Genomic DNA, 26599 nt, shown 5'->3' with positions numbered 1-26599 from the left:
CAGGGGTGGGGTGAAGGAGAAAGAGGGGGGAGTGTTGCCATCTTGATAGCAGAAAGGCCTTCTGATTACAGGAAATGGTCATCTGGGGACGGCATAAAAACAGCCTCTGTTTATCTATCAAAACCAGCAGAAGTTATTATCAGAAGTACCGAGAGATGGCTGAACAGGTGGGCCAGGTACTCAAGGCCATGATCTGAACGTCTTAGTGCCCTGCAACCGTGTCTCCTCCCTTCCTCAATCTCATCCATGCTCTGCCAGTTCCCTCCCTTGGGCTGTGCCCCCAACTGGTCTGTCTGAACCTAGCTTTGTGGCCTCCTCCAGGCTGCCTCTTGCTCTCTGGCACGTCACACCATGTCTTCCTGAATTGTATTTAACGAACTGTGTCAATTGCCCTTTGGAGCCATCTGTTTGTCCCAGTAAGACTGGAGGTCATATCCTGGCCTCTGCTCGGAACAGAAATTCAGAAAGAATTGTGCTTTCTTCTTCTTCCTCTTCCTCTTCCTCTTCCTCTTCCTCTTCCTCTTCCTCTTCCTCTTCCTCTTCCTCTTCCTCTTCCTCTTCCTCTTCTTCTTCTTCTTCTTCTTCTTCTTCTTCTTCTTCTTCTTCTTCTTCTTCTTCGTCTTCTCCATGATGTTTCTGAAATGTTTTATATTCATTGTCTCAAAAGTAAAAACAGAAACTTCCACATAAAAATAAAAACCCCAATGTCTGACTTTCCTTGACAAATCGGAAACCAGGCAACTGGGCTCTTTTCTCTGCCCTCAGAGCAGTGCCCTTGTGAGAAGAGTGTGCCTTCTCCATTGTTCACAGTCCCCACCACACCCTACTATCTCCCTGGCAAGAGAGCCTCGTGCCGAAGGCTGCGTGTCACCATGAGCGCATTAGTGGTCTCTCTTGCACTGGATTGAGAAAAAAGCTAGCGGTTCCCTTTACCCATGTTTCTCCCTCACATTTCAGATTTCTCTCTCAGGACTCGGTCCTGCAGGTGCCTGGGCTTCTCTCCCTTGGGCCAGGGATAGCTGACCCTCAAAGACAGAGTTGGAGCCTTGCTTGTATGTGCAGCTCTGACAGCAGATCTGATGCCCTCTTCTGGCCTGCAGGCAGACACACAGACAGAATATTGTATACATAATAAATAAATATTAAAAAAAATTCATTATGTAGAAAGAAAGACCTAGAACTTCTAGTCCTTCTGCCTCTACCTCCCTCCCAGTGCTGGCATTGCTGGCATTGCTGGCATGCACCACCACACCTGATTCATGCAGCACTGGAGACTGAACCTGAGCCCTGTACATGCAAAGCAGGAATGCCAGCAAACCAGCTACAACCCATCCCCAAACTGCTCTGCTTAGGTGACCTTCAGGCAAGCTCATCTCCCAGAGTTTGGGAGTCCATGTTAGACAGGTGAGAGTAGGCACTCACTGCCCTCATCCAGGCCTGGCATCCTGGCATCCTGGCATTCAGGTGGCTTGCTGGTCTGTCTGCACAGGTCAAGGACCTACAAAGTCACCACTGACTAGAGCTCCAGAACCCAGGTCCCCTCCTCCCTCCTCCCACTTAGCCCTTCAACTCCCCCTTCCCTTCCCTTTATGGATTTTCTTCTTCTTTCTCCTGCATGGCACTTTTAATGAGTCTTAGATCAGTGCCCCCTGGGAGAAGCTGCAGATAGTCTCTGGGATGCCCTCAGTGGTTTTGCAAAAAAATCATTCGCTCTCTGACTCAGTTTTACTCAAACAAAGCAACCCAGAGCATGACTTAGGTTTTCATCCCAGAAACAGAAATGAAACCACAGTTAAAACTTGCCTTATCTGTCTTTCAACATTCTAGTTGGCTGTCAGGGACCCCCTTTTTTTAAAGATTTATTTGTTTGTTTGTTTGTTTATGTGTGCTGGAGTTTTGCCTGCATGTACGTCTGTGCAAGGATACCAGATTCCCTGGAATTGGAGTTACAGATAGCTATGAGCTGTCATGTGGGTGCTGGGAATTAAGCCCAGGTCCTTTGGAAGAGCAGCCAGTGCTCTCTACTGCAGAGCCATCTCTCCAGCCCCTGTCAAGGCCTTTTTAAATTTATTTTTTCCTTTTTGTTTTCTGGTCACCATGATACTTTAGACAGGATTTAAAACTGCTCTTTGAGTGTAGTCAATGCTCGGTAAGCATTTTTTGGGCGGGGGTGGAAAGATGGAAGAATAAGCGACGGGATAATCTGCATTTGATGGATGGTTGATGGAGGAGAACGGAAGACCACCATGTGCACTTGTAAAAGGGAGCGGATGCGGCTTTATGTGCTTTATGCACCGGTGCCACCTGCTGGACATAAGTTAGAATACTAAGTCAATTTCCGCTGCAGGGACGGAAGAAAAGGCAGGCCTATGAGTGAAAAGGAAAGAACAAAACAATCCCATCTCCTCTGCTCTGGATCTCTTGGCTATTCTATCGATATTATTAGCTTTTTCAAGCATCATTTTTTAACAAAATAATCATAATATTGCTTGTTTGTAGCACTGGACATATGCTAGACACTGAGTTAAACATGTGTGTCATTGTTCATTGTTCAAAGTAACTGCAAAACGCAGATACTATAATTAGTGTAGCCTTAGATACCAAACTCTTGAGATTCACAGAGGCTTACAGTGCTTTAGAATGTTTAGTACAGCATTGAAGATCGCATAGATAGTCTGTCTTGAAAAGGACAGAAAGCCAGGTCCACCTCCCATCAGAGTGTGATGTCTATGGGATTCCCAGAAGGAAGACTGCAAGATGCGGATCTGCAGGTGGGAAGCCTGTGCCCTCAGCAGGTGCCAGCTCATACCTGGTGTAGATGGAACAGGGATGGCAAGGAGGCGGGACCTTGACTCGTACATACATCACTCCTTCAGAGATGGGCTTGAATTTGGCCGGTTGCTCTTCTTGTCTGAATCAGTTCCCTAGACAGCCCCAGCTAAGAGCTACCATCAGCCGGTACCCGACATCCAGGCGAATAAGCCTGAGTCCTGGAGTGGCAGATTGGGGCAGTGCACCACAGTGCCCTTAACGAAGTCCATGCACCTCTCCTACCTGCCCAGTGATACATTGCATGGCTCAAAGCAATTCGGGTGGCGTGAGGGTAACTGTTACGCTGACAAAGACAGTTATGGATTATGGTTTTAAAGAATTATAATGGAGACAGTAAGATGGTTCAATTGGTACAAGCACTTGCCGGGAAAGTGACTATCTGGGTTCAATCCCCAGAGCCTACCTCGGAAGGAGAAAACTGACTCCTGTAAGTTGCTTGTTATAAGGAGCGGTGGTGGGCTGCTTCCGGCCACCCAGCTCCCGCACGGCTAGCTTTACCCGAAATAATTACACGGAAACTGTATTCTTTTAAATACTGCTTGGCCCATTAGTTCTAGCCTCTTATTGGCTAATTCTCACATCTCGCTTTAACCCATTTTTAATAATCTGTGTCTCCACCTACCTAATTTTCTGTCCTATTAAAGGGCCAAGGCAGTTTCTTTATTTAACCAATGAAATCAACACAAAACAGAAGACTCCCACATCAGTTGTCCTCTGTCAATCACACAAGCATGATTTGTACACACACATGCACACATGTGTATGCATACACACATACATAAGCACACAAATAAAATAATTTAAAAAGAAAGATTGACAATGGTCTGCCCATATCCACCCAGTGAACTCGTGAGCCAGACACATTCTACCACAATAACCAATGAATCTGGGTGAATTTGCGGTGAAGGAATATATGGATAAAGAAGGAAAAAGTGAAGTGGCCATGCAAGTGACTGGTGAATTCTTCAACATTTTCAAGTAGTAAAAGAAAACTTTAGCCGGGCGGTGGTGGCGCACGCCTTTAATCCCAGCACTCGGGAGGCAGAGGCAGGCGGATCTCTGTGAGTTCAAGACCAGCCTGGTCTACAAGAGCTAGTTCCAGGACAGGCTCCAAAACCACAGAGAAACCCTGTCTCGAAAAACCAAAAAAAAAAAAAAAAAAAAAAAAGAAAAGAAAGAAAAAAAGAAAGAAAACTTTGAACCCCATAAATTAATACATTAGAGCAACTGATTAAAACAATTGTGTTGTTGTAGATTAATTTCCTTCCTTCCTTCCTTCCTTCCTTCCTTCCTTCCTTCCTTCCTTCCTCTCTTTTGTAACAGAGACTCTTAATGTAGCCCAGAATGGCCTTGGACGCCTAATCCTCCTAGATCCACCTGCCAACTGCTGGGATTACAGGCGTGTGCCACCAACCTTGCTAAACTGTTTGAAAACAATTCACTCCGCCCATTCTCCTCCTTGCCAGCCTACAGCTTAGGGCCAAGCCCAGCCAAGCCTGCTGAGCCCATGAAGATCAGTCAACTTGCTGAAGCATGAATGAGAAGACATGGTTGTTAGTGTGTGTCACTGAACCTTGAGGTGGCCTGTCATACCTCAGCCTCCGACAGGTATGAGTTTCTAAGATTTTACAGAGTAACATAGGGATGTGTTGGAGCTAGTACTGTGACTTTTCTTTTTCTTTTTTTCTTTTTTGGTAAAGGTTATCTGTAGAACTGCTCCTTCTAGATGTGATTCCTGTGTTTTCATACAGCAAAAGAATTGGGCCAGGCACCTTCCTTTCCTTTCTTAAAACTAAGAATATTTTTTGTTTTTCAATGATTTTGTACATGTATGCAATGTATCTTAATCACAGTCACCTCCATTTCCCCTCTCCCACTCCCCCAGACCCCTTCAACACTCCCCACCTTCACGCCCATTGCTTTTGTTTTGGATGCCCCATTTAGCCTAGTGCCACCTGTATGTGCACAGGTGCTGCACCAGCCTCCAGAGCACGAGAACCCACCAGCAGCTGCAGTCCTAAATAAAAATGACTCCTTCACATCAGTTCCTCATAGTTCCTCGTCTATGACTAGGACCTTATATGCCTCTCCTCCCATTCATGCCACAATGTTGACTGACCGCATCTTCTGCAGGTAACCACCGGTGCATGAATGACCGATTGCATCTTCTGCAGGTAACCACAGGTGCATGAATGACTAACCACACCTTCTGCAGGTGACCACAGGTCCATGAATGACTGACCGCACCTTCTGCAGGTGACCACAGGTGCATGAATGACTGACAGCATCTTCTGCAGGTGACCACAGGTGCATGAATGACTGGCCGCACCTTCTGCAGGTGACCACAGGTGCATGAATGCAAGGGTCCTGCCATGTCCATCCTCCTACTCTTATATTCTTTCCACCTCCTCTTACACCTGCTGTCCTGTTTAGGACTGAGCACATAAGCAGGCGCTTTGCTTACATCTGTGGCAGATACTACAAAGTGGCCCCTAAGAAAACTCTCTTTTCTCTTTTACAAAGCAATGAGAAATCCAGAGTCCCTGAATTACTGAGATATGGGTTAGGGAACTGGAGAGTTGACTCACCCATTTATAGTACTTGCTCTTGCAGAGGAACTGAGTTCGATTCCCAGCACCCACACAATGGCCCACACAAACCATAACTCTAGTTCCAGATGACCTGATACCTCCCCCTGACCTCTGTGGCATCAGACATGCATGCAGTGCACATACATACATATAGGCATAACATTCATATGGATAAAAAATTTAAAATGCAAAAAAAAGTTTTAAACAATGAGACTATAGGGGCTGGAGAGATGGCTCAGAGCTTAAATGTCGGCGTACAAAAGAGTCCCACAATGGCCCAAAACAGAATATAACAGAGGTTTATCTGGGGATAAACTCACAGAAAGAGCAGCGATCCGCAGCCCTCTGCGTGCGCGGGGAACTGGAACCAAATCCAGCAGCCAAGAGGCCTGCCCACACTTTTTGTCTGCATTTATAGTACATGAGACCATGCCCAAAGTGAGGAAAGCATCCCTTCGACCATCCGCTCCTGTTAGTGTTTGGGCATCTGTGCTGGCCTGACCTAGGGGTATATGTCCTCAGCTGCAGCCACTAAGAGCACCCCCTGTGCACAGTCACTATGTTCCCTTTTAAAAGGGCCCTGCCCACCTCCCATCACTCTCTCTCTCCTTCTCTCTCCTTCTCTCCCTGTCTCTGTCTCTCTCTCCCCTCTTCTGCCACTCCTATCCCTAAAGGCCAGTCTCCCCTCTCCCCTCCCCCTTTTCCCATTCACTTTCCCCCAATAAAGACCCCTCCACCTGAGCTCTGTTGCATGGGATCTTTCTCTCACGTGCCACTTTTTTTAAATTACATCGCCTGCATCAGATAATGTTATAACCAAGTGATGGAACTTGTGCCCAAACCAACGCTCTCCATCCGCCATGATTGCCAGAAGAATCTAACTCTCCACAAACTTCTGCGTCGTGGCCCCGCTCATCTCTCTAATGAAGAAGACAGCCAAGCAGCAGATTGCATAGCATAGCTGCAAGGAAGTCTGGGGAAATTAATTTTTTTTTAATTCAAGCAAAAGCAAAACACAAATATATAAAGTAAAAGTTAAAACTATCACTGAACAATTTAAAATGTTTGAGGGCTTAAACAGAAGAAGTTCTCACAGTTCTAGAGGCTGGGTGTCAAAGGTCAAGGTGCTGGCATAGCCAAGTGAGGGCTCTCTTCCTGGCTTCCAGATGATCACATTCCTACTGCATCCTCACATGACAGGAAGAGAGAGAGTAAGTGGGCATGCGAGAAAACATTTAAACCCATGCCAATCACTCCTGAATGAAGAGTTGTTAGCAGTTTGACCAAGCATACTATATCAGTTACTTCATTCCTTTCTGGGACAAAATGGCTGACAAAAACAGCTTAGAACAGCCAGGCGGTGGTGGTGCACGCCTTTGGTGGCGCACGCCTTTAATCCCAGCACTCGGGAGGCAGAGACAGGCGAATCTTTGTGAGTTCGAGGCCAGCCTGGTCTACAAGAGCTAGTTCCAGGATAGGCTCTGAAGCTACAGAGAAACCCTGTCTCGAAAAAAAAAAAAAAACACACAGCTTAGAAAAGGAAAGTTTCCTTCAGCTCGAGCTCCAGTTGATTAATTGCATCCAGTCAGGGAGCAGAGGGCAACAAATTCTATTGCCCAGCTAGTTTTTCTCCTTTTTATTCAGTCCAGGGCCTCCCCCCACAGAATGATGCCCCCTACATTTAGGGTCACTCTTCCTGCCTCAGTTAACCTAATCAAGAGGCTCCCTCACTGACATACCCAGAGATTTGTGTCCAAGATGACTCTGGATGCTGCTGACAGTTTAATATAAGTCATCACGTATGTAACAATTGAGTTTTAGGATGGGTATGGTGATACACACCTGCAACCTTACCACAAAACGCTAAGCAGGAGGATTGCCACAAGTTTGAGGCCAGCCTGGGCTACATAAGTAATGCCGGTACAGCCAGAAATGCACAGCAAGACCATCTCAAGACAAACAAAAAGGTCTTAGAATCAACAAACCAAATATACCATTTTCAATAGCCACAAAATGGTGACAATCCTAGGGTCTTGAAAATGTGCCAGACTGTTAAAAACAAAACTATAAATTTTTACTGTAAAACCGCACCAGAAGTTCTCTGTACATTACCTTTCTGCGTATGGAAGATATAATACCAAAGGGAAACTGGTTTTCCCAAAGTGAATCCACACATACAACGCAATTCCAAGAAAATCCTTCAATATCTTCTAGACTACCTGGAAATCTGATTCAAGCCTGTGTGAAACAGTAAATGTTCAGGCAGAGCAAATGCAGCTTTGAAAAACAAATAGAACAGAAAAACCTTGCCAGATACCAAATCTCACAAAATACTTTCAGTAATTAAGTCAGTACTGAAATTTATAAATGTTTCTGTGAAACCAGAAGCCAGAATGTGTAGCACAACTAATAAAAACTCAGAGACAGATATTGGGGTTCAAGATGAAGATCAGAAAAGCAAAGCAGCCAAGCCACTAGAGAGATCTTTCCTCTACCCAGGCTCAGACAAACAAAGGGGGGATCCTGTCCTCAATGTGCCTGCAGCTTGCAATGTTCTCCACCAAACCTCCTACTGCAACTGTCTCCTTCTGCCTTATATTCCTCTCTCCACCCAGCCATGTCGCTCCTATCTCTACTTCCCTAGTGCTGGGATTAAAGGTGTGTGACCCCAAGTGCGGGGATCACCTTTGTGTGAGCTCTGTTTCTTTTTTAGACAGATTCAATCTTGTGTAGCCTACGGTGGTCTTGAGTCCTGGGATTAAAGGTGTGTGCCACCACTCCCTGGCCTCTAGTGGCTCAGCTCTGCACTCTGATCTTCAGGCAAGCTTTATTTATTAAAACATAAATAAAAATATCACTATAAAAATGCACACATGGGGCTGGAGAGATGGTTCAGTGGTTAAGAGCACTGCCTGCTTTTCCAAAAGTCCTGAGTTCAATTCCCAGCAACCACATGGCGGCCCACAACCATCTGTAATGAGATCTGGTGCCCTCTTCTGGCCTGCAGGCATGCATGCAGGCAGAACACTGTATACTTAATAAATAAAATTTTTTAAAAAAAGAATGCACATGCCGGGCGGTGGTGGCGCACGCCTTTAATCCCAGCACTTGGGAGGCAGAGGCAGGTGGATCTCTGTGAGTTCGAGACCAGCCTGGTCTACAGAGCTAGTTCCAGGACAGGCTCCAAAACCACAGAGAAACCCTGTCTCGAAAAACAAACAAAAAAAAAAAAAAAAAAAAAAAAGAATGCACACATTGGATTTAGTATATGTTACCTATTATCTCTGTATGGCAGAACAATGGACTATAAACAATGGGTCAAAGTCCTAACAGTGTTAGAAAAATAAGGGGCTATATTGATCCTTTGTGAATAGGAAGGCCATCCATGAACATGATGCAAGACAAAAACTATACAGGAAAAGACTGATTAAATTATCATCTCACAGCAGCTGTGGTTGCCTGCACAAGATCCATACAAGAACAAGACAGTCAATGTTTCTGCATTGCTGGGAGACAGATTCACGAAGCCCCAACTCCCAGCTGAGGAACTTTTGGCACATGATGGCTGCTGGAGGAGGGAGAGTCAATGTTCTCTAGGGTATGGCCCCTGGTAAGGTGACCATACCCCAAGGGTGGGCCTGTACCCGTGTGCTAATGGACACCATTGATTGGACTCAGTGTCTTGCTTTTAAAATAAACTGAAAACATGAGAAATTCTCAAAGAGCCAATAAAAATGTATTTTAAATGTAAATAAATAAACTACTATTTTGAAATTTTAAGCCTTTCAATGACAAAACGACAACACAAGCAGAAAACAAGTCGTCTTTCAAACTCAGGTGGCAAAGCACACGCGCAGACATCAGAGCAAGGGAAACGCTGTAAAACAGGGAACAGCTAGTAAATGTGAGAGGGCACTGACTGCGCAATGATGGGAGAACGCAACGTTATCATGGACTGAGCAGCGCAAACTAAATCTTCGTTGAAGTTCCACTTTTCACCTACGATACTGGAAAAGGGCTGAAGGCTTTCTCTGGAGGGATGAGGAGAGTGTGGGGTGAACACCTCCTGGCTGCCTCTCCATATTCGCTCTTTGTCTTCCTCGTGTTCCTCTGTGTCCCAGGAGGCAGGCTTGTGTGGACAACATCAACAGATTCTGCTGCCATCTGGTTGAGGTCAGCCCAGTAGGAGACAGAGGGAAAGGGTGACCTAAGACATTTACTCCCATAGCTCCTTTCCCTGTGGGGCCACATTGCACTGGTTTCATCTCTCCCCCAACTTGACTCTTTTCTACCACATTCTATGTGCTCCTTGCTCCCAGAGCTTTTGGAAGAGTGCTAGCCAGTCTGACCTGCCCCCCTCACACCACCTTGTGCATTCTCCCAGTGAGCACAAGGAGACTGCATTTAGTTTGGAGATGAGTGAGCCCAGAGCCAACAGATGCCTGTCCATGAGCACATCACACACACACACACACACACACACACACACAGAGGCAGATATCTGCACAGAGGGTATGTGGAGGCCGTTTGCAACACCCTTGTTTACAAGAGTCAAAAATTAGAAACTGATTAAATGCCTTTACACAGAGAAACAGTTAAACAAAATTTATTGGTAAAATAACTATATTCATATAGCATGGCATGCTATACCGCTGATTAAAAAGGAGCCTGGATCTACTTGTATAACAAAGAAAGACTTGAAACATGTTAGTACATGAAGAAAGACCAGAACCATAATGAATTACACGAGAGCTATCATTTCCATAGCTTCATGTGTTTCTCTGCTTTTCCACAAGGAAAGATTATATATCCCCACCCCACCAAAGGCAGTCAGGTGTGGCCTTCAGATTTGTTTTGAGTGACAGTGATGTGGGAGACTTCCCACCCATGTCCAGAAACACAGCTGAAGCCAACTCACAAAAATATGTGCAGAATACAATGTAAGTAAGAGGCTGGGGAGATTGCTCAGTGGATAACGCATTGTCTGTTCAAGTCTGGTGGCTGGAGTCCCAATCGCCATCATCCACATAAATGCTGGGTTGGTAATGGCCGCTGCCTGTTACTCTTGGCCTTTGGAGGAAGTGTCAGGGGAAAACCCTGGGGATAGTTAGCTAGCTAGAGTAGCCAAATCAACCGGCTCTGGCTTTAAGTGAGAGACCCAGCCTCAGTGAATAAAGCGGAAAGCGATCAAGGAAGACGTTGACACCAACCTCTGACTTCCGCATGCGCATGCCCCTCGCATGCATGCACACCCTCCCTCAACACACAAAGGCAGAGACCTTCATGACTGTGAAACCCTGAGGTTTGGGGGATGTCTGTTACTGCAGCACAGCCTCACCTACAACGGCTGGTTGACCCTGCTGTATACTTGCTCTGCAGTTCCTTCTGGATCTTTTGTAACAAACACATTGGGGGTGATGATCACAGGGGACTTTTATATTTATTTTCATTTTCTTACACTGAAAATATATTTACACATCACCATATAATAAAAATACATCACTTAAAAGGAATATAGCAGGTGTTTCCTTACTTACAACGAAATGCTAAAAAATATCATTCTTAAAATACATACATAAATGCCCTATAAATTATTGGTCCTTCCTGCCCATCTGGTGCTCTAAAGATGGAGACTAGAGGCAGAGAGCTCTGTGAAGCTTCTAGAGAAGAGGAAGTCCTGCAGCATGACAATGTCTTGTCAGTCTCTCTGCAGGTAGGAATCTACAGAGCCTAGACACACCGGGAAACTTATTTCTGTCTAGCTATCCTGAAATTGAAACATGGGTTGGATTAGAATGTTCTTTAAAATTGCATTTTTAATTATATATATGTGAGGGTGGGTGCACATGAAGACCAGAAGAGGGCGGTAGATCCCCGGGAGCTGGAGTTACAGGAGGTTGTGAGCCACCCAACATGGGTGCTGGAAACCAAATTCAGGTCCTCTGGAAGAACAGTTGGTGCTTTTAACTATACCAAGTCCATCTCTTCAGCCCTCAAAATCTTTTATTTATTTTTATATCTGCAATGTTTAACTTTCCAGTGACCTCATTTTCATGACCAACTCACTTCAGGTAATCTAGGAAAATGCTGGTCTCCTCAGCTCTGCATCCTCTTGCCTAGCAACATCGGTAAGAACTACAAAACTCTTGTGGGTTTCTGAGTCCTCGTGGGCTTCTCTGAATTAGAGAAGACAGAACTAAAAGACCACATACAAACTGTTGTGTCATCAGCTACCTTGAAATTTCAGCTTCTCTCCCAAGCAAAATGGGCAGCCCTTCTCATCACCATAACTGCCGAGCACATACGGTGACAGCCTCAGAAGCAGCAGCGGCAGCTCCGACTTCCAGTCATAGCTTTGGTGACTTGGAAACAAGAGTGTCCCAAGACTACAGGTCTTGTCTAGAGTTCACAAGACCTAACTCCTTGGGTTCAAGAACTTCCTGCTTCTAATACCGAGGATGGTTCCCATGTTCATGCCTTGAATGCAATGTGGCCAAGTAGAGGGGAAAAGAACATCCAGACAGTAGACCATGAGACAAAAAGATGGAAAGCCAGAGGGTTAGAAATCAGAAAACTATCCCATGGGGCCAAATGTCTGAAGAGTTTAATTCCCAGGAAGTGAAAATATGGAAACTAGAGAGACAAACAAAAGATATTGTCAAAATACAGAAAATACAGTTCCTCACGGGCACAATTGCAGAAGTGCACAGGACGGATTTTCTCACCAGGTGAGCAGAAGTGCCCGGGATGAATCTTCTCACTGGGCAAGCTCACTGAGGAGCAGCAGACAGTGCTCGTCCCCTGAGATGGTGCAGCAGGAAGTCTGGAATTCCACCTGCAGAGGCTCTCAAACAGGACTGAACTCTAATTGAGTCTCTAGATAGCATTATCAATTTATAACAGGTTCAAAGGGTGCTGTCATATTTTCAAACACATTGAGGACCTGAAGCTTCAGCAGTCAAATCCAGATTCTACTCCAACAGTAAACCACACAGGGAAGGGAGGCGGGATGCCTACTTAAGGAATCCAGCATGAAAAGCCATGTCTGAGATAATCAGAGGAACTAGACCTAGCTTGTGTAAAAATCACTGTCAGCTTCCTTACATGCGACAGTAAGATACATGAAGCCCATTTTTTAAGTTTTCATCTGTCAGAGTTGTCTAATGTACAAAAATTGCTATAAAATACTGCTTACTCATCAGAAAAACAAGCAATAGAAACATGTAGGTTTATTCTATCCTTCTCTGTTTGGTGCTTACTTAGAATTATCATAATTTTTTTTTTTTTTGGTTTTTCATGACACGGTTTCTCTGTAGCTTCGGTGCCTGTCCCGGAACTAGCTCTTGTAGACCAGGCTGACCTCGAACTCCCAGAGATCCACCTGCCTCTGCCTCCCGAGTACTGGGATTAAAGGCGTGTGCCACCACCGCCCGGTCATAATTTTTTTTTTTAATGAAAAGCAAAGCGCAACAAAGCTTGTAAGCCAAAAAGAAGAGGGCTGAGTCCTTGGCCCAGTGGTAGAGTGCTTATCTGTGGGCAAGGCCCTTGGTGTAGGCTGTGGAAGGACCTGAGGTCAAACCCCCAGAAAGCCAATGTGGTATCACGTGTCCATAATTCCAATGTTCCCATAGCAACATAAGAAGCAGAGGAAAAAGTGTGTTGATGTTCACAGACACAGTAGCCTGGTTTACACGGCGTGGAACAAGAGACACTGACTCAGGCAAGGTGAATGTTGAGGACCAACACCCAAGGCCTCTGACCTTCACTACTCTCTCTCTCTCTCTCTCTCTCTCTCTCTCTCTCTCTTTCTCTCTCTCTCTCACACACACACATTGACCCTTGGCTCTAATACACACACACACACATGCACAGACACTTGGTTCTAACACACACACACACACACACACCCTTGGTTTTAACCTGCGGGTGGCAGGGCAAGGTGGTTTAGGAAAAAAAAGGAAAGAAAGAAGGAAGGGCAGACACTAATGGATATTTCAAGGCCATATTCTAAAATACCATTGAACATAAGTTTTCGAACAGTAGGTCCAAAAGAAGCTTGGGGACACGAATAAATAGTTTGTTACAAAAGATCCAGAATCAGTCAGATGGAGATGGTGGTGGTGCACGCCTTTATTCCCAGCACTCGGGTGGTAGAGGCAGGTGGATCTCTGTGAGTTCCAGGCCAACCTGGTTACAAAAGCTAGTTCCTGGACAGGCTCCAAAGCTACAGAGAAACCCTGTCTTGAAAAACCAATAATAAAATAAAATAAAATAAAAAATAAACCCAGACTCACAAAGGGGACCAGTGAGTAAAGGCACCTGCCACCAATTATGATGGCTAGAGTCTGAGCGCCAGGACCCACGCTGAAGGACAAAACTCACAGAATTCTGTGACTTTTCCTCTGGCCTCCACAAAGTGCCATTCATACAAAATGGCATTAGCCCTAAATACATACACACACAGACACACAGACACACACACAAACCACATAAATGTGAAAACACCTTTTAAAAGATCATAAAGGCAGCCAGGTAGTGGTGGTGCACGTCTTTAATTCCAGCACTTGAGAGGCAGAGGTAGGTAGTTCTCTATAAGATTGAGCCCAGCCTGATTTTGAACAAAACAAGTTCCAGGACAGGGAGGGAATCAGATTTTGCCACAGCAATACAAATGCTTGAGAAATGTAAGAATAATGTCATCACGGTTGTGGTGGCCCACCCTTGTAATACCAGCATTTGAAAAGCAGAGACAGGCAAGCTGAAAGCCAGTTTCATCTACATTAGTGAGTTCCAGGGCAACTTGAGCTACATAGCAAGACCTTCCCTGAAACAAAACAAAACAAAACAAACAACAACAGGAAAAACAAGTGTGGTCTCCTGTCATTCCGGCATGGAAGAGGGTTGGAGTGTTGGAGAATCAACAGTTGAAGGTATCAGCTACGTAAGATCAGGCCAGCCTAAGCAGTTCAGTGACCCTTGTCTCAAAAAGTATAAAAGGGCTGGGAATATAGCTCAACGGTAGAGTTCTTGTGTGAGGCTCCCACTGTCAATGTTCTGTACTTAAGGAAAGGAGAAAGTTAAATTAGGGGGAGAGGGTAGGGGGAATTTAATACTTATTTGTTGGATGGATTAATGTGCTGGAGAGAAAACATGGTACACAGAACAGCCCTCCGAAGATGTTCACGCCCCACACTGCCATCTATGCGTGTATCGTGCTGCATGACAAAGGGTCTTTGCTGATTATTGAGATACAGTCCCTTAAAGTAGGGAAGAGCATCCTAGACTAACTGAACGAATCAAACGTGATCAGAAGAGCAGCCTACCCACAGGAAGCCTTAAAAGCTGAGAACTTTCTCGGCTGGAATGACAGAGGGCAAAAGAGGAAGGTGGAGAGATGACGTAGAGTGCCAAGTGCAAAGATCCCAGGCCCCTGTTGTTGGGCTGGGGTGGGCGTGGAGAGGAATAGTCACAAAGGAATGCAGACAGCCTCCAGGGGCAAAGAACCTGGAACACAGCCCAGAGGGAAGAGGCTACAGGAATTTGAACTCAAGCCACAACCTCCTGAGCCTGGAAATGGATTCAAATCGAAGATCTACAACACTTAACGATTGTTCCTCAGCTGACACTCAAAGCAGGGGAGGGGATCCAACTGACTCACACCGGACTCATTCTTATCTCCTGAACCACGAGATAAGAAACAAATGGGTTTCGGGACTAAAGGTGTCAGTGAGTGACACAGCACTTGCTTAAGACCTTGTATTCCCAACACTGTCAGAAAAGATAGGGAGGGGGAGACAGAGAAACAGACGTTTTAAATTTTGCAAGAAATCGTTGAAGCAGCAGTAAGAAAAGTCTTCGTTTCCTTCCTGTATCTGGGATAAAACACTCTGGCGAAAGCAACTTAAGGGAGGAGGGGTTTTTCTGACTCACAGCTCAAGGTACAGTGAGTGTATAATGGTAGGGAAGTAAAAAGGAGCTTGAAACAACTGTCATCTGTTGGCGGAGGCTGTCCATTCGTTACCAGCTGCTCACACCCGAAATAACTACACAGAAATTGTATTAATTAAATCACTGCTTGGCCTATTAGCTTATGCATATTTCTAGCTAGCTCTTACATTTTAAATTAGCCTATTTCTAATTATCTGTTTATCGTGGCTTGGCTGTGGCTTACCAGGTTCTGGCTGGCAGCTAGTATCTTTCTCCCAACCCATTGACTCCATCCACTCTTCCCCTACATCTTTGTTCAGATTTCCTACCTGGCTCTACTCTGCTAAGCCATTGGCTGAAAGCAGTTTTATTCATCAATCAATAAAAGCAACACATATACAAAAGGACTTCCCACACCATCTCCCTTTTTTATGTGCAAATAAAAAGGAAGGTTTCAGTTTTAACATAGTAAAACGACATGCAACAAAACAGGTATCAAGCAAGAATTACAGCCATGGGGGCTGGAGAGATGGCTCAGAGGTTAAGAGCACTGGCTGCTCTTCCAGAGGTCCTGAGTTCAAGTCCCAGCAACCATGTGGCTCACAACCATCTGTACTGAGATCTATCGCCCTCCTCTGGCGTGCATGCATACATTGAGGCAGAATGTTGTATACATGATAAATAAATAAATCTTTGAAGAATTACAGCCATATATTTATATCTACTTTATCTTTTATTATAACTAAGGAAAACTATAACTATCTATTCTTCAACTCCATCAAAGACCCCAGAAGGACACAATATTACCTAAGTTAGCAGGAAGTACATTGTAAGCAACCTCCAAAACTCTAGAATTGACAGAGATATCTCACTGCCTGGACAGTCACTCAAAGTTCTTCTGTGACATTGGGGTACCCATTTTCAGCCTACAGGCCCATAGTATCCAGCAGACTTTTCCATAAAGCAGGAAATTTCAAAGACAGTTCCACCTATATTGGCAGCTTGTCAGTCACCCTCTTCTGTGTCCTGCAGAATGTCTGGCAGACTCCCTCATGAAGCAGAAACCCCAAAGGACTGCCTTACCCTTAGGCAAGTTCAGCAGTCATTTTTCTGTGGGTTCTGCGTGTCCAGTTCATAAAGTATAACATTAAGCAGTCCAGGAAAGAACAGTTTCATGTCCAAATGGCTAACAAACTCCATAAGGAGCCTCTTCAATGCCCATCTGTCTCTTGAAGTAATTGATGCTACCAGGAGCAGTCTCACTGTTGAGAAAAGTCCCAATTTCTTAAACATTCTAAATGCCATATTCTGTAGGCCTCCAAAAAGTTTGAAGACTATCTAACTGGAATACATCTCTATACATCCAGAAAACCCAACCGACATGACTACAAGCTTGGCTATCACAGATGATTATCTATTAACCTTTATTTCTTTATTATACACTACATTTCTAAATGAACTGCACAAACACAACACCTCAATCAAGAGCAGAAATACACATTACAAAACTGACCCCAAACCTGCATCAACAAACTAAGATCGACACCAATGCAAAGTATTCATCTCTATAGTATATCCCCCTTTACATGTAAACAAACATTTATAAAAAATCATTTAGGGACTTTGGGCATTGTTGTCTAGACTACTTCATGCTGATTGAGGTCACTGTTATTCAGGTCTGTCATGGAGTATTCTGTGTGGCAGGTCCATCTCAGTCCTGAAGCCATCATGGATGTTGGACCACCTGGATGTTTTAAGGGGTCTTGTTTGATCAAACCACATTAGTTTGGAAGGAATCCACAGGTTCTTATCTTCTGTGGAAACAAAAACAGAACTTCTTTTCCAAAGCAACATATCCTTAGACCCAAATTTTGAAGTCAAGATACCTTTAAAATATATGTGTTGGTTTAGCTTAGCAGTTCGTACAATAAAATGTCTCTCTGTACTTAGCTCATTCACAGTCAAAAATTCAAAGAAAACACAATAAATACATAATCCAGACTCTCTATGTATATTCCACCTTCACGTGGCTTATTTTTTTTACTCTATTACTGTTTTTATAAGTTTAATATTCATTTTATTATCTTTACTCCTTTAATCTATGACTGTTTGTACTCTTTTATATTATAGCTATCTATACTCTTTTTCCTCTCTCTCTCTCAAGCCTATGTATATTTATCCAACACTGTGACCTATTTATAGATCTTTTCCAACTGGATTCATCTTTATTGTGTGTATATCTGTGTGCTTTTTTTTCTTTTAAATATTAAGTGTGCCTGGCTAGGACCAACTCTACGGCCTTGCCTGCTTGCTCAGCCCTGTCTAGGATGTTAGAGGCATGTTTGCTGCCTCTGAGAGTCATTCTCTCTGCCCCAGATCCAGGGTCACAGCAGGTCTGAGTCACCATTAAGCAATTTGTAACACACTGCTCACAGACCCCATTTAAGTGCTTGGCTTCCTGAAGGAGCCAGAGCTGTACGTGCAACTATCATGAACCAGGAAGCCACCGTTTCTTGAAGTTGCATAGTTTTGTTTTTGTTTTGTTTTGGTGATAATGCTGAATCAGGAAGACCTCTCTTAAATGAGCTGTGGTACCCATGCTCACCCATCCCCCCCAAAAAATGTGGCTAAACTTTGTTTTTTGTGTGTGTCTAGAATTTTTTATAAGCTCTATCAGGTTTTATGTGGCTTTAGCTGGCACACATTGATGCACCAATCTGTTGGTGAAGGCTGCTCATTTGTTCCCGGCTGCCTAGACCCAAAATAATTACATAGAAATTGTATTAATTAAATCACTGTTTGGCCTATTAGCTCACGCATATTTCTAGCTAGCTCTTACATCTTAAATTAACCCATTTCTATTAATCTGTGTATCGCCACATGGCTGTGGCTTACCAGCATTGTTCCAGCTAGCATCTTTTTCCTCTGGCAGCTACAAAGCATCCCACTGACTCCACCCACTTTTCCCCTACATCTTTGTTCTGATTTCCCACCTGGCTCTACTCTGTTAAGCCATTGGCCAAAAGCAGCTTTATTCATCAACCAATAAAAGCAACACATATACAGAAGGACTCCCCACACCAGGCATCCACAGTCGGAAAGCAGAAACCACAAGGATGCCCAGTTCTTCTCTTCATGTGTATAGTCCAGGACCCCAGCCAGGGAATGGTGCCACCCACAGTGGGCCGGTAATCACACTTAAACTAAATTAACAGAGATAAACCCACAGGCATGCCCAGAGGCTCATCTCCCAGGTCAAGCTGAAAATTAACAGTAACCATCACGCAGGGCGGTGGTGGCGCACGCCTTTAATCCCAGCACTTGGGAGGCAGAGGCAGGCAGATCTCTGTGAGTTTGAGACCAGCCTGGTCTACAAGAGCTAGTTCCAGGATAGGCTCCAAAACCACAGAGAAACCCTGTCTCGAAAAACCAAAAAAAAAAAAAACAAAAAAAACAAAACAGTAACCATCACAGGAAACCAGCAGGGGTAGGGAGTGACTAGTGAGGCCTGAAGGCACTCTGGCCTGCTGAGCATGATTGGCAGGGCTACAGCAGCCCTTGCCCTTCTCCTCCCACCCCACCCCCATTCCCTCTGCCTTGCCAGAAACCATTAGATAACATTCCTAAAGCTAGCCATCATGGTCTATTCCCTTATTTGGTCACTTCCTCCTCCTGAGGCTGATTACCAAGGTCCAGCTATCAAAGTATTGAAGCTCAACAATCAAAAGCCCCTTTTGGCTCAACTAATTGACATGCTCAATTAAAATTAAACACCTCATCCTAACACAGGGTTTCCCTTTTACCTTTATTTTCCTGTGTGCTATGTCTGACTCCCTTCTATCCAGAGGCAGCTCTTTGTCCCTCTGAGACAAATACCCCTTGCCCCTTTCTTCCCTCTCCTTTGTTCCCTCCTCTTCTCCCTCTTCCTCTACCTCCTGTTTTTGTCTCTTATCCCCTGCCCTCTGTCCCTGTGGAGCAAATAAATCTCCTTTGTGCTGAGAACTTGGTCTTGGAGTCCTGAGATGACACTTTTCCCTTCCATGAGAATATGGAAAATTGAGTAAAGGAACAAAAGCTTTGCTTCTCTTTAGGACAACAGAAATTTGCACAATAAAGAGAAAGCTACCAAGGAAATATAGTGAGGCACAGTTTTGTTTGCCTGTTTTCAGTCACTCTGCACATAAGTGCACACATGTAAACACTGAATATGGACTTGGCTAAAATTATAATATAATTATTTAAGTGGGAGTCCCCCTGTGTGCTGTGATTACAATTAATGAATAAAGAAACTGCTTTGGACCTATAGCAAGACAGAACTTAGGTAGGCAGGGAAAGGTAGGCTGAATGCTGGGAGAAAGAAGGGCAGGGTTAGCAAGAAGCCATGGAGCCATCACCAGAGTCAGACATGCCAAAACTTTGCTGGTAAGCCACTGCACGTGTCAATACACAGATTAATAGAAATGGGTTAAATTAATATGTAAGAGTTAGCCAATAATTAGCTAGAGCTAATGGGCCAAGCAGTGATTTAATTAATACAGTTTCTGTGTGATTATTTCAGGGTTGAGCAGCTAAGAATGAAACTAGTGGCTTCCTTCAACAAATTACTGTGAAAGAAAGAGTGTGGAGGAGGCAGAAATTGGTATTTACCTGGGAGATTTGTTTTAGGTCTTTGTTTTTTTTTTTTTTTAACTTGGGAGAGTTGAAGGAATATTATGTGGGGTATATAGGTAAGAAATTGAGCATTTAACAAACCACTCAATAGAAATTTCCAAAAGCATATGAGTTGTGAGCTTGCAGACAAAATGCATAGTTCTGGAATAAGTAGCAGAAGGGACCAACTCAGAGAAATATAGGGGTACAAGAGACTTTTGAAAACATACATCATAAATCAGACCACAAATGTGCGTGAGTGTGTGTGTGTGTGTGTGTGTGTGTGTGTGTGTGTGTGTAATTTTTCCTTGGGGGATAGGGATGTATCTCAGTTGATAGTACAAACCTTGGATTCCCAGTATGGCATAATCAGGCATGGTGGTACATGTAATCCCAGTAAGAGGATGAGAAGCAAGGTCATTCTTGGCTACATAATGAGCTCCTAGCCAGCCTGAATTAGAGACCTTGCCTTGTATCGTAGTTAGGGTTTCTATTGCTGCAACAAAACACCATGGCCAAAAAGCAAACTGGGGAGGAAAGGGTTTATTTGGCTTATGTTTCCACATTGCTGCTCATCACCAAAGGAAGTCAAGACAGGAACTCAGGCAGGAGCTAATGCAGAAGCCATGGTGGGGTGCTGTTTACTGGCTTGGTACCTATGGCTTGTTTAGCCTGCTTTCTTATAGAATCCAGGACCACCAGCCCAGGATGGTGCCACTCACAATGAGCTGGGCCCTCCCACATCAGTTATCAAACAAGAAAATGTCCCAAAGCCTTGCCCACAATCAATCTGGTGGGGTCATTTTCTCAACTAGGCTTCTGTTAATCCCAGAAGTACTGGTTATTCCCAGTCGAGAACAGGACCACTACCACAATTTAAAGTCAAATTTGAAGCAAGCTTTGGCCAGGTGGATGTGTTTTGGTCAGGTTCGTCTCTGGGTTCCCAGAAAAATGCCCCCCAAGTCACGGTTTGCAGCAGCTTAAGTATTCCCCCTTTAGGTCCAATCAGGAACAAGCATACATCCTGATGTATTTTCTGCCTGTGAACCTCCCACCCACATGTGATCAAGCACATTCAGTGTAGATGGGACAAACAGACTTGTTTAGGAGAGTGAGAATATGTGACTTGTTATCTCCCATAAACAATAGCTTCCAACATTTCAGGAACTATCTGTCCTTGCATAAGAAGCTTGCGGATCATAGACATTTTCGTTTCATGGATCTCTAAGTATGGTAATTAAAACTTAAAAGGTAGTTTTGGCTCTCACAATTCCCTCTTCCCAATGACTCTAGCTTGTGTCAAATTAACATAAAACTAATCAGCACAGGCTCTAACATATATATATATATATGTATGTATGTATGTATGTATGTATGTATGTATGTATATGTATATATATTAAAAAACAGCAGGAGGCCAGGCAGTGGTGGCTCACACCTTTAATCCCAGCACTTGGGAGGCAGAGGCAGGTGAATCCCTGTAAGTTTGAGGCCAGCCTGGTCTACAAGAGCTAGTTCCATGAGAGCTAGGACTGTCACACAGGGAAACCAGCAGGAGGCCGGATCAATGGCTCAGCAGTTAAGAGCACCTGCTCCTTATAGTGGGCCAGGGTTTGATCCCCAAATCCAACATGGCATCTTACAACCGTCTATAACTCCTCGACCTCCAAGGGTACCAGCTACATGTGTGGTACACAGACACACAAGCGAACCCTCATATACATAAAGTAACATTGAATAAATCTTTTAAAAAATAAAGTAAGCTGGCGTGGTGGCACACATCTTTAATCCCAGGAGGCGGAGGCAGGTGGAAATACGTCTGAAGTCAGCCTGGTCTATAAAGAGATACAAGTTCCGGGGCAGTCAGGGCTACACAGAGAAATCTTGTCTGGGGGGGAAAAGTAATTAATTAATTAAAATTTTTTTAAATCAATGTTGATTTTATACATAAAACTGTAAAAAAAACAAAAAACAAAAACCAGGAAGCTATACATGCTTCAGACTCTACAATCAACAGTAATGCAATAATACTGCTACAAAGCCACACTGTTCCCTGGCCGCAGTTCACAGATGAAGACAATGTTTATGAACCACCAGCCAACCCACCATGTAAAGTTTGGAGTTTACTGGATACCACCTTTGGAATGGCAGGCAACAGGCAAAACTGTTACAGTTCTTTGGCCGAAGCCTCCCCGGGGGTGTGTGTGGGGGGGAGCCTCGGTTTCTGCTGTCATTCAAATCCTTATGACGTCACCAGATCATATTCCTCAGGAGGTAGGGGGGCCATGGAACCTACATAATGATAGCTGATCATTACAACTATTGGATTCATAAATGGACAGATGCTCCTATTCCTGATTTTACTCATTTGGGGGTAGGTGCAGCAGCCTCTGCACCCAGCATAGGCTCGGATGTGGGCGCCTTTTCTGTTCTCAAGATGATTATGAGCTGGGCATCTATTAACTTGTACAAAAATCTAACATTTAGCTTCAAAGTGTTGTGCTTTTTTTTATTATTATTCTCCTCTAGGCCAATGAAAAATTCACTAGAAGGACTCCCAATTTCTGCTCAGATTGGATGTCAAGATCAGAAGGTGTGATTCCATCTCCACAAGAAAAGCAGAAGCAAACTGAAGGTGGCAGCTCTTCTCAGAGCCTTTAGAGAACTGGGGGAGTTTCCTTGGAAGGGAGGCCTCTGCCACAGAGAACACGGTGATCTGGAAATGAAGAAAATGAGGCCGAGGGGGAAATTACTGAAAATGGGAGTGATTAGAGAGCCACAGAAACATGGCTTGCCGGGGCAGCCTTCACTGGGCACAGTCAATAACGTGTTTAAACCGTAGCTGGGAGTCACTGGAGGCTGAGTGTGGCTTCCCATCCCCAGAGCGCTCCACAGTGAGCCCAACCCGCTTCACCACAAAAATCTAGGCGAGAGGAGAGGAGAACATTTCCTTCACTTCCAGATCACCGTGTCCTCTGTGGCAGAGGCCTCCCTTCAAGGAAAACTACTTTTGCCAGAGCCTTATCTACCCGGCAAAAAGTCAATTAGACATCTCCAGCCTCCTTCAGTTTCGTGGCTCACAAAAGAGAAGAGGCTAAAATATATCCCGAGGTTACAGTCTAGGGACTCCAGCCTACTAAAATGCATACCCCCCCCACACACACACAAGACTTAATTCAAGGATTATAGAAAGCTTCCCATCACCGGAACCTTCTACAGCATTAAGGTGCCTTCAACATAAAAACAGGGGATTACAACTGAGAAAACTGCAAGATGTAAGCTCTCACTCAAAGGAGTTTCCAGGGAAACTTAGACAAGGGAGCCAAATTGAAGAGAAAATTAAAGCCTTTGACATAGTTACAGTAAGCAGTAAACACAGCCTAACTCAGGCTGAGAGATATAAAATCAGCACAGGCCTGTTTACCTCAGTTTCTATTACACAATACATCATGTCTGAGTACTAGAAAATTATAAGGCAAGTTTAAAACAAGAAGGAAAAACCCTGAAGATACAAAGCAAGAGCTGGGGCTATAGCTTAATGGTAGAATACTTGCCTTGTATGTGTGAGGCCCTTAGTTTTATACCTACAACTGCACAGTGTGTGTGTGTGTGTGTGTGTGTGTAACAGAGAGAGAGGCAGAGAGAGAGAGACAGAGAATCATAACCAGACTCAGACATGGCAAAGATGGCATTTCTGAAGCAGGAATTTAATATTACTAGGATTAGTATTCTAAGGGTTCTAATGGAAAGAACAAGCGACACATAACTCTAATGCTGAGGTGTTCAGGGGAGATGGTTGGCCCCTGAGGCTCACTGGTCAGCTATCCTAGCCAACCAATGAGCTCCAGATCCAGCAGGAGATCCTGTCTCAAAAACTAAGATGAAGAGAGATGAGGAGACACCTAACACTGACCTCAGACCTCCATACACACCTGTAAATACACATGCACACCCCTGCACAAGCCAGGACACATGAGTACATACATACAACACACACATATCCCACGCACATTTAGACACAACCCTATTTGTTTCACCAATAAATTAGCCCTTGCTGGGTGTGGCAGCATGTGGCTCTAGTCCCCCATCTGGGGTGGAAGCAGGAGGCTCAAGGTCATTCTCTGATACCTAGCAAGTTTGAGACCAGACTGGGCTACATGCAACTTTGTCTCAACAAAAACAACAAAAATGGATCCTCAGTGGATCCCAGTGAAAATTTAACCCCCAGTGGATTGCAGATCTAAATGCAAAATACAAAATTATATGACTTCTGGAAGAAAACACAAAGAAAAAACTCTGGGTAACCTTGTGCTTGCAATGAGTTTATAGATACAAAAATATGAGCCATGGAGGAAATCAAAAGGTAAGTCTTAGTTCATTAAACTAACAAAGTCCTGCTCTGGGAAGCTACTGCTAGGAGAGTAGAAACCAAGCCAGAGAAGAAGACAACCTGCAAAACACCCATCCGATACAGACAGGCATGCTGGATCTACAGAGAAGCCCAACATTCAAGGGCAAGAAACCAACAACCCAATTTAAAATGGATAAAAAAAGAAAATAAACAAAAGAACAGGTTTTGCGTGTGTGTGTGTGTGTGTGTGTGTGTGTGTGTGTGTTTGGGGGCGGGTTATGGCTCAGCAGCTAAGAACATTACTACTCTTGCAAAGGACCCAGGTTTGGTTCCCAGGACTCACATGGTGGTGGATAACCATCCACAACTTCAGTCCCAAGGATCTGAGGGCCTCTTCTGGCCTTCATGGGTACCAGGCACGCGTGTGACATACATACATGCATGCAGACAACACATAGGGAATAAAAATAAATAAATCCTTTTTTTAAGGGAAGAAAAGGAAATTGACACTTGTAATAAAGAAACACATGATAAATGAGACTGTGAAAAGGTCTCACTAGGGGACTGTAAATTAAGACAGTAATGAGAACCAAAGCACACTAATCTCAGTGGCTAAAATCTAGAAAACAAATCAACTAAAGTCTGCCATACCAGATACAAGCATGCTCAGGAAGAAGCACTCTTGCTTGCTGGTGTAATATAAAACATGTGGCCACCTTGAAAGATACTTCCATAGCTTCTTAAAAAGTCAGACATGGCTTTGGGGCTAGGGAGATGGCCTTGTCCATAAAGTGTTTACAGAACAAGTATGGTGACCTGAGTTCAGATCCCTAGGACCCATGTGATAATCCAGACGCAGCAGGACATATTATTAATCCTAGGACTCTGGAGATAGAAACTGGAGGATCCCTGGAGCTCACTATTCAGCCAGCCTAGATCAATCAGTGGGTGGCAGCTTCAATGAGAGAGAGAAAGAGAGAGAGAGGGAGGAGAGAGAGAGAGAAAGAGAGAGAGAGAGAGAGAGAGAGAGAGAGAGAGAGAGAGAGAGAGAGAGAGGGATGGCTCAGTGGTTAAGAGCCACGGAAAGGAAAGCAATGGGAAGGAAGCCAGTAAGCAGTATTCCTCCATAGTGTCTGCTTCAGTTCCTCCCTCCAGCTTTCTGTCTTGACTTCCTTCAATGATGGACTACATATAATGTGGAAGTGTAAGACTGATAGAGTCCTTCCTTTCCAGGTTGTGTTGGTCATGGAGTTTTATCTCGGCAGGAGAGCAGCAAACTGGGATACACATCATATTTCACCTTTGAATCTGTCAGTGGTGGCTTGCTGACCCCTGGCCTAGAATGCAGAGATGGCGAAAGGACTCAATCCATGCAACCCGTTAGCAGGCACCAGGGGAGGCCTGACAAAGAGCATGTCTGTTCATTCCACATACTGGTGATGTAACCTGTGGTGTAATCATTATAAGCCTCTAACCCATTAGGCTACTTTCTAGATGGGGGCATGAGGCAGGGCTGTCACATTAAAGCTAGTGCGATCCGAACAGACTCTGGGTTAGTGACTGGGCTTTGGGCCACCAAAGACAAATTCCCATAGGGTACTTGTGGTATTAAGAAACCCCTCCAGTATTCTAGTTCAGTGGTTTTCATTAAAATCCTTTTTAAAATGTTTAACATTACACAACACACTCTCAATCTTGTTCAAGTTAAAAGTCACTGTGTTTGGTTCAGGACATGTGATGAAGTCTGAGTCTTAAGAACAAATGTCTGTACAACCAAGGATGTCAATGAAAATGGCCCACAGACTGGGAGAAGACCCTTATACCCTGGAACGTTTGTACATATATACCCAATCTAAGCAAACAGTCACTTTACTCCGTGGTCTCAACTGCCACATGGAAATATGGTCTGCATTGTCAGACAAGGTAGAGAAATGTGAGGTTTTTTTTAAGTTGGCAACTGGACTGGGGCTATAGTCAGTAGGACCCTTGCCAACACGCATGATGTCTAGGGTTTGATACCTAGAACCCTATAAACTAGTATTGTGGCACAGCCCTGTAATCCCAACCCTCAGAATCTGGAGGCAGGAGGATCAGAAAGTCAACTTCACCCTTAAGATGGAGGCCACCCTGGGCTCTATGAGACAGAAAGGGCAGCAGTGGTGCAGGAGAGCTGGCTTGGTGCTTGCAGCACTTGCCTCGTGCCTGTGAAGACTGGATTCTGCTTCTCAAACAACACAGAAATACCAGG

At 44.3% G+C, this 26599-nt stretch overlaps 1 long non-coding RNA gene across 1 annotated transcript in view; it reads right to left on the bottom strand.

The window, feature by feature from the left end:
- Positions 1-586: 586 nt before the first annotated feature.
- LOC130881233 (uncharacterized) overlaps positions 587-26599 on the bottom strand; it is a 29707-nt gene continuing 3694 nt past the window's right edge. Inside the window, exons 2-3 of the long non-coding RNA XR_009057716.1 lie at positions 951-1094; positions 587-636 (exon numbers count right to left, since the gene is read on the bottom strand). This is a non-coding gene — a long non-coding RNA (uncharacterized LOC130881233). The remainder of the gene's footprint in view (positions 637-950; positions 1095-26599) is intronic.

Source organism: Chionomys nivalis, chromosome 9, assembly GCF_950005125.1.
Source record: "Chionomys nivalis chromosome 9, mChiNiv1.1, whole genome shotgun sequence".
In the NCBI taxonomy this organism is placed as follows: Eukaryota; Metazoa; Chordata; class Mammalia; order Rodentia; family Cricetidae; genus Chionomys; species Chionomys nivalis.
Note: the sequence above shows the minus strand (reverse complement) of the source record. Positions and strands in the feature narration are given on the sequence as shown.